This window comes from Camellia sinensis, chromosome 7, assembly GCF_055761805.1.
Source record: "Camellia sinensis isolate YWXY chromosome 7, ASM5576180v1, whole genome shotgun sequence".
Lineage (NCBI taxonomy): Eukaryota > Viridiplantae > Streptophyta > Magnoliopsida > Ericales > Theaceae > Camellia > Camellia sinensis.
The window spans coordinates 17,833,797-17,839,940 of record NC_138967.1 but is presented as its reverse complement, the minus strand read 5'-3'; positions in this window follow the sequence as shown (position 1 = coordinate 17,839,940).

Sequence of the window (6,144 nt, the reverse complement as noted above, 5' to 3'; positions counted from 1 at the left end):
AATCAGGCCGAACAATGTCCATACAAATCGTTTGAAATACGTTTATTCAAACATTTATATAATAAAACACATGTAATCACGTGTGTGACGAACACAACTTATAACAAAACATTGAAAATAAGATGCTTTTTCATTCGACCATCCAATAATTACATAATCTTAGACGCAATCCGCGTTCGAGCACTCATAACAAGTATTTTTATTCGGCGACTCCCTCATCATCGCTCTTTTTAACTTCAAAGGCAGAAAAGGGCAAACGATCACGATGATCTAGGCCACATAAGTTGAAATCATCACTCTTTGCTCGGAGAGCCTCCGCAGTCTGAAGAGCCGCGATCCAACCATGCTTAAAACCGTGATTCTCACATCGGCAGACCTCCTCAGCAAGTGTCTCTTTCGTTTTGTCGATCCCAACCTTTCGGCCATCATGGAAACCCTGCTCGTAACCCTTGGCCCTCGCATTTGCTATGGTAAACATGTCTGTCGTATCTCGGTTGGTGATGGCATGACTCAATAGCCGTTGGGTCACCCTCTCGTCCACTATCGGGTTAGACTGACCCGCCGCATGCGGATCGGCGACTTTAACCTTCCTAAGCTCTCTAAGCTCGCCCTCGGCCTTTTCCACACGAGCCTCCGAACTGCGGACCCATTCGCCCATTTTCTCCATCTCTCGCGGCACAGCGCGCAGACGCATGCCGACTTCGTAGGCGGTGTACAGCCCCTTCACCGCCCCATGAATACCTTCTCGAAACACTTCGAAATCTCGTCGTCCAACCATCGATTGTTGGACTTCTAGTGGAAAGATCTGTCGAGCGAACTCGACCGCTACACCGGATCATTAACGATGGAATCTGCCTCAGTCATCGGTTTATTCCCTACGAACACCGCAAAACTTAATGGTCGTGGCGTTGTGTTTGACTCATTCCTCGGTCGTGGTAGTGGGGAGATTCCCCGTTGATGTTTCTCTCTTCGGGGTAATCTGCTTCGACGACTCGAAGGTTGACGTTTTCTCGGACGTCCTCCCTCCCGTACGTACAGGTTCGTTGCTGCAATTCATCGCAGTATCTAGCTCAGCCAGCGTTCGTCCCTCTCCTCTGCTATTGTAGAATAGTCTGTTTGACATTCGCCCTCGCCTAGAGGTAGTTCAAATCGAGTCTGAATAAGAATAAGTGGACCCACTGGTGCAAACCCACCCCATTTATTCGTATGCAGCGACCCCGAGGCAATTTCTTATGCCGATTGATATGTGCTATAGCCACTTCATGCACTGAATTTTGGCTTTCTAAACGACCTAATTATCTAAACGAAAATTATGAGAGAATGCCTTGAAGTCCATGCACTGGCTGGGGCAAGGGCAGATTTATTAATCTAACTGGCCGAGCATCTTAGTCCCATGCCGATTGATATGTGCTACAGCCACTTCATGCACTGATTTTTGGCTTTCTAAACGGCCTAATTATCTAAACGGTAATTATGAGAGAATGCCTTGAAGTCCATGCACTGGCTGGGGCAAGGGCAGATTTATTAATCTAATCGGCCAAGCATCTTGGTCCCATGCCGATTGATATGTGCCACAGCCACTTCATGCACTGAATTTTGGCTTTCTAAACGGCCTAATTATCTAAACGGAAATTATGAGAGAATGCCTTGAAGTCCATGCACTGGCTGGGGCAAGGCCAGATTTATTAATCTAACCGGTTGTGCATCTTGGTCCCATGCCGATTAATATGTGCCACAGCCACACCATATACTGATTTTTTGGCTTTCTAAACGGCCTACTTATCTAGTAGGCAAGTATACAAAAGGTTTTATCCAAAACAGCAACCAAACAATTCCATTCATTAGTAACAGAAAAGTACAAAATGAATTTTCATTAAGTAAATTGGACACAAATTGTAACCATTTTACATATGAAAATTACTAGACAAAAAGTTATAAAAAGCTGAAAATTACATGCAAATCATAAAACAAAAACACAAGCCACCCAAATTAGCCCTCGGAGTCAGACTCCAGCGGCTCAACATCCACTTGCTCGTATGGAATTGGCGTAGCCAATGTCACATCAACAGCAACAAGGGCTTTGAGCCAGCCGTGTTTAAATCCCCGATTTTCAAATTTGGGGACTTCGTCTACATATTCATCAAAAACAGACTTCTTCCCAGCATCGAATGCGCTGGCAGCCTTCAGGTCGGCTGTTTCCTTCGCCGCCTTCATCTCTTCCAACCCAACCTCCAATTTAGAGATTGCCTCCTGGGCCAACTTAAGCGTGTTGTCGCTCGTCCCCCTCTTCTCGGCGACTGATCTCAATTCTTCAGCACGGCGGGCTCTCTCCATCTCGGCATCGGCATGGGCGCCCTCCGTCTGTGCCCTACTCCCTTGGCCCTCAACCTCAGCTTGTAAACGGCCAATTAGCTCGACGGCATCGTGATTGCGACGGCCCATATCGGCTATCCTCTCGACGGCCTGCAAAACAAGAAGTCAAGAACAAAATAATATTTGCGTAAAGAGAAAAGACAGAGTCCAGATATATACTAAAAGAGCCGATTGCGCAGCCAACCCAATTGTAACCAGATCAGGCTCTGCCCGAAAAGTCGCCTTGTCAGCAGGTTGTGAAACGGATGTCGCCAAGCTGAGTGCAACCGCTGGATCTTTGATTACCGAAGCATCGAAGGAGATCGGCGTATTTTTTATCTTGGGCTGAATAACAAAAGGTACAATCACATCCGACTCCTCCACACGAGGTCGTTTATCGGCACGGTCTTCTTCTGAGCCGGCCTCGACGTCAGCAAGGCGTTTCTCCACCCTTTGCTCAGCTTCTACACTTGCCTGCACAAAAGGTTCTGCCTTGGAACTTTTGTTCTTTGCTGTCCCCTTAATAACAGGCAAGGAGGTCTGGGACTGAGATTTGGCAACCTGAATCTCCTTCGCCCTTCGCCGCACGGCCATCCTTTTCGCGTTTGCCTTCTTGGCAAGTTTAGTGACGCTCAACCCAGCCATATCTTCTGGGAACGCGCCGAGAAGGTCCTCCAGACTATGAAAAATATCATCGAGCGGACGGTCCTCTCGACCCGAAGTGGACAGAGGATCAGCCGAATTGAGGCCGACTTCTTCAAATGCTAACTTCAAAGCCTCGTCAACCTCAGTTTCGGATTGGCCTGACTTGGCGGCCTCAACTACTTCCGATCGCTTCGAATCTGATCCCCTACAACCGACTTGCCTCAAATGTTTAAAATCAGTCAAGATAAGGGCGATAAGAGACTCCTTACCATCCGGAGTTGGGATGTTTTCCGCCGCCGAAAAAGTCGTATAAGTCGGCTCGTAGCGGAGTAGAATGTGGGCCGCCCTCCCCTACTTCTAAAGACTCGGTCGGCCGAAATACTTGAGCGCAGTCTTGAGTTCTGAAAGGAGGGCTTCATCGATTGAGATCAAAACTTTCTTCAAATCGTTTCCTACAAAAGCAAAACCATGAGGTCCCGAAAATAAAGTTTTATAAATATAACAAGTAAATAAATAAAAGCAGATACTCAGCCACCTGGTTCGCCCCTCCATGTAGGAATACGATCAAGGCGATCCTCGCCTTCGCCGAATTCCCAGTTTCCTTAGACGACGACCATAACATCATCGATTCACTTTCTAGAGCTGGAAAGCATAGTCACTAGTTTATGGTCGGTGTCTTTGGCCCTAAGGAAATAACGCCCGTGCCGACCAGAAGACTTGACCAAGGCGTAGCAAATCCGAATAGCGGGAATGCCAAGGTTAAGCCTAAGGCGGCGGTTTAGTGCGATAATTCCCATCATGATCCTATAGAAGTTGACATTGGGTTGGGAAGGGATTAACCCCTAATGGCGAAGCATGACCCTAAGGAATGGGTGAAGGGGAAAGCGGACCCCACCCTCTGCGATTGATAAAAGAGGGAAGACAATCGTGGTTTCATCAACCCTCTCCATATCGAGGATGCCGTCTGCCATAAATGACAGACGGACATCATCAGGAATGGAAAAATGGCGTCGGAAGCCAGAAATTCGATCTGGTGAGAGGAGATCTTTTAAATGTTTCACCATTCCCCCAGCCAATAGGATTATGCTAAGCCAAAAAACAAAGCAGAGAATGAGAGAACTTACAAGAGGCGAAGGAGATAGAGAAGAGTAGGAAGTTGCTAACGTAGTTCGGAAGGTAATCCAGCAACGGGCGTCTAAAAGCATGTATGCATTTGAAAAGACATCGAAATTCTAAATCATAATAAATAGAAATGTACGAAGAGGCAGGAAGTTGAAATGACAACCGAGAAGCGTGTGTACAGACATTTGGGTTGGAATACGGTCAGTCACCGAATTTCAGCTTTGACTCTTCGAGTTCGAAGCCAAACATTCCAGCCAACTGTCATTAGTGGAGTGCTTGGGGGGCAATTGTGGCGGCCGAGAAGTGGGAGTCGTAGAGATTCCGGATAGCCAAATCTCAGAGAGTCGAGATTTGAAGCACTCGGCAATTGGCTCGCAAGCTCAAATCCAGCCATATTCGGCCAAATGACCGATTAGGCAAGGGGCTGAGTGAAGGTCGATCTATTATAAAATGCCCTAAATATGAGTTAGAAATGGACCGAATCCCGAGGCCCATGGAAGAAAAGATATAAATAAAAGAACATCAGCCAGAAAGAGGTAGGTGAGAATTATTGTGCTTAACTTAGAATACAAGCATTCTTGAGTGTGGATTCTGACTTGTCCGTTGGAGTGCTAATTCCGGCATCCCCAACCGAAGTGTTTATTCATTTTCAGGTGACCAGAAGAGAATCACGAGCGTTCTCCAGGATCAGAAGAGTATTTCCAAACCACATCTCCACAAGACTATAGAGGCTATTCGACCATGGTTACCATTAGAAGATGGAGTATATTATGATTTATCTTAAGAATACTATGGTAATCTACCTAAAATCTAAATGTATTTTTATTTCAATAAATTATGTATAACTCATTTTAGACAACCCGTTTTTGACGGCCCTTATGACTTGGACGTCATTGTATGCATACTCGATGATGAGTTTATATGCTCGTTAAGTGCTCGAAGTCCTCAGCAGAATACCACAGTTTTGAGTCTTTCAAACCCTGTACCCCTGTTACCTTCATTCTTGGACCAAGCCTTGGTTCTTCAAGCCTGCAGCTTCTGGTGGCTTACCGGCAATCTTTTTGGGCTGCCGGTCATCACTTCTTGGCTGCCGGCCACTGATGTGGTCTGCTGGCCACTAGTGATAGCCGGTCGACCACCAGTTTCTTTTGGAGATATTTTGTGACAAATGTGCTAGCTGTTTGCACAGATGCATGCAGCTTCACCCACGTGTAGGGCTAGATGCTCTTGAGGAGAATTCTTGTTTTCTATATGTAGAGGGCCTCCCTTTTATGTTTTAAGGTTGGAAACATTTTAGAACAAAATTTTTCATTTCTCTACAATTCTCTCTCTCTCTAGCAAATTCCTAAACTTTTGCCTATAAATCCTTAACCTTTGCCTCTACACCCTTAATCAAATCTCTCCATATTTGAGATGAGGTATCCTAGAGCCTTGTTGGAGCTCTTGAGGGTGTTGTTTGCTTGGTTTTGTTGCTTGGAATTGATTTCCTCTTCAAAGGTGTAAGGCTTTGTCTATTAGCTTGCTTTGTCTACTATTTTTCTTGCAATTTTCCAACTGTTTTTGGGCTGTAAAACTTCTATATTTTTGGGTTGAAACTTGGGTTTTAAGGCCATTGAAGGTTGAGGGGTGTTCTGCACTTCTTTATACCTTGATTTAAGGGTCTTTTCCCTTGTGTGTTCCCACCCCTGCATTACCTTTTTCTGAGCTTTTAAGCACTGATTTTCAGAGCTTTTTTGATGGCCAGAATTATGTTTTGAATTTCAAATTTGGAGGAGTTAGCCTCCCCTCCTTATGTCTTGCTTACTAGCTTAGTTTGTGCCTGTAACAACCCCGACCCATGATTAACGCTAATTCATGTTTAAGTATGCCAAATGAGTAATTAAGAAGAAATCCTCAGTTAATTATATGTGCATTACATCATTTTGTGTTTATATCTGTTTAACGTAGAAAGACATGTTCGTGTTTTCATTTCGGTTTGCGAATTGAAGGCCTTATCGGCATCTGATTCAGAAATTGACCTGATTT